Below are 2,928 nucleotides of genomic sequence, written 5' to 3' on the forward strand. Positions count from 1 at the left end.
TGGCATGTGGTGCTGGGGGATTGAACCGTGGTCCCTGTGCTTTGCTAAGCTTGTTCTAAGTAGGTGCTTTAGACCACTGCGCCATCTCACCAGCCCCTGAATTAATTCTTATAAGAATACCTTTGTAAGAATGAATTCTTGCCGGGCGTGGGGGTGTAAGCCTGCAATCCTGGCACTTGGGAGACTGAGGCAGGAGGAGTGCAGTGACACTATAGTGACCTCTACTACTTAGCAAGTTCCATGCTGAGGGCTTACTTAGTGAGGATCATCCTGAACTCTGCAGTGAGACCCTGTCTACAAATGAACAAATAAGAGTTTGTTTTTGTTTTGTTTTGTTTTTTTGAGGGAGGCCAGGTCTTACACTATAGTCCAGGCTGGCCTCAAACTCACTGTGATACTGTTGCCTCAGCCTCCCAAGTGCCAGTATTACAGGTGTGCCCTGCCAAAAAAAAGACTGATTTTTTAAATTAAATAAATACCAGAAATGGGACAATGGCTTGCATAATTAATCTTCTGTAATACAAATAAGTGTTATGAAGAGAAAAACCCAGGTTCCTGTGGAAGATATTATAGGAAGATCTATTAGGGACTGGTTACCAGGACTTCTGGGGAAGGGCTGCTCCCCTTAATGAGATTCTAAATCTGGCCATGGGCAGGGAGAACTTGGAGTGTGTTTTGAAAGCCCCTCCTGGTGCTTCTGGCCACCCACCCACCTTCTGATCCCTCCTAAGAATCTGGAACTGCACCCTGGAGTGCCATTCCTGAGCAGGGCAAGCCCTAGCTCCTGTTCCCTGATTCCCCCACACATCTCCCCACCCCCACGTGCTCCTCCATACCTGACGTCTAGGCATACTTTTCCCAAAATTGTAAAAATTACCTTTATATCAGCAACCACAAAGAATGTCTATACCCATTAACTCAACTCTCCCACTGTGGCAATTAAGAATTCAAGTCAAGGGCCGGCCAGAAAACTCAGTGGACTAAAGAACCTGCTTAAGTAGACACAGGGACTGGGGTTTGATCCCCAGCATGCCATGCCAGCATGCTGAGACAGCGATTGAGACTGATAGTGGTGGCTCATGCTTATAATTCCATAGCACTCGGGAGGCTGAAAACAGGAGGATCACTACGACTCCGATCTGTGTGGTGAGACCCTATAGGCCCTTGTTGAAGGCTTAAATAACAGTCACATGGTATGATTTTAGGGTTCCAGGAGGATCAAAACCCTCTAACAGAACTCGTAATTCTCTGGGGCCTAAGACAGAGATCTTCTTTGGGCAGCCCATATTTAGTTATTAGACAAAGGAGGGGAATATGGAAGAAAGGTAGGCTTCTGAGCATGACACTTCAAGGACCTTAGAAGTCTGCTCAAGGACTACTCCAAGTAATAACGCTATGTTAATTTAGGACTATGTCTTCTCTGAGAAGGCCTTCACTGAAAGAGTAAGATACCCACAGCTACAGGCATCTTTATCTGGCCTGGTGAGCTTACTGCCAGGTGTCCTTTGCTGCGACCTTGTCTTGTCCTTTAAGGCTTCATGGCTTCACCTGCTATTCTGGGCCGGGATCAGAGACTCACAGAGGTTCTCTGACTATGAGTCCACTACCCATCTCCAAACAAGGGGCCTAGACCTCTGGCAGACACACGAGTAAATATGGAGAGCCAGTTGGTTAATATTCAGTCCCGCTCAGAGCCTCTTCATAGTGGTCTCCATCAGAGATCCTGGCTCAAAAAAAAAAAAAAAAAAAAAAAAAAAAAAAAAAAAAAAAAAAAAAAAACAAAAGGACCAAAAAAAAAAAAAAAAAAAAAAAAAAAAAAAAAAGGGCTGTTGCTATAGCTCAGTGGCATAGAGCCTGCCTAGAAAGTGTGAGGTCATGAGTTTGATTCCCAGTACCAAAAAAAAAAAAAGGTCAAAAAAGATAATCTGCTTTCTAGTTGGCCAACATTAAGTAGACTGTAATAGATGAGCTTTTTGGAATTACTAACTCATGGCCACTGTGTCGTCACCTGTGGGAAAATACAAAGTAAAGACAAGTTAAAAAGGCAGAATAAAAGATAAAACGCCAGTGAGCACAAGCTGTGTGAAAATGAGACATAAGACATAGTGGAAGCTGGCGTGGTATCACATACCTGTAATCCCAGCATTTGGGAGGCCAAGGCAGAAGGATCATTGTAATTTCTAGACCAGCCTGGGCTACAAAGTGAGCGCAAGTCCAACCTGAACTGCATAGTGAGACCTAGTCTCAAAAAGACAAGAAAAAAGAAAAAGGTTGAATCAGTTTCATAGGGGGTAGAATCCTGGGATAGAAACCCAATCTGAACTGGTTTAAGCAAAAAGGAGGGAAGGCATGGGCTCAGATAATCAAGTCTTAAGCAGGGTGAGGGTGACATTGGCTTTAGGGATGTCACCAATTGCCTTGGACCTCCTATCCTTCTCTGTTTTCACGTGCCACTGTAGGGAGCCCTCTTTACCTCAGCCTTGTTTCTACCCTCCAAATGCATATCTTGAATTTTCCAATCAGATAGAAGGTGCCTTCATACCTCTCAGTCCCATTTAAGAAAGATTGTGCCAGGAGTGATAGCGCACACTTGTGATCCCAGCACTCAGGAGGTTGGGGCAGGAGGATCACTATGAATTAAAAAATGAGAGAAAGAGAGATAGAGAGAGAGAGAGAGAGAGAAACAGGTTGTGATTGGTATGCTCACTTGGACCATCTATAGCCAGGCCATGATGATTGGTACCTAATCCTAAACCATCCATTTCTGATCAAAGAATAGGCCAGTTAAGATGAGAGGAGGGGTCAGGGAGATATCTCAGAGGCATGAATGCCTGCCTGGCAAGCACAAGGTCCTGAGTTTGATGAAGAAGAGAAAGAGAAAGAGGAAAAAGGAAGAGGAGGAGGTGGGGGGAGGAGGAGGAGGAGGAG

Source organism: Octodon degus, unplaced genomic scaffold (genome assembly GCF_000260255.1).
Source record: "Octodon degus isolate 3935 unplaced genomic scaffold, OctDeg1.0 scaffold00078, whole genome shotgun sequence".
Lineage (NCBI taxonomy): Eukaryota > Metazoa > Chordata > Mammalia > Rodentia > Octodontidae > Octodon > Octodon degus.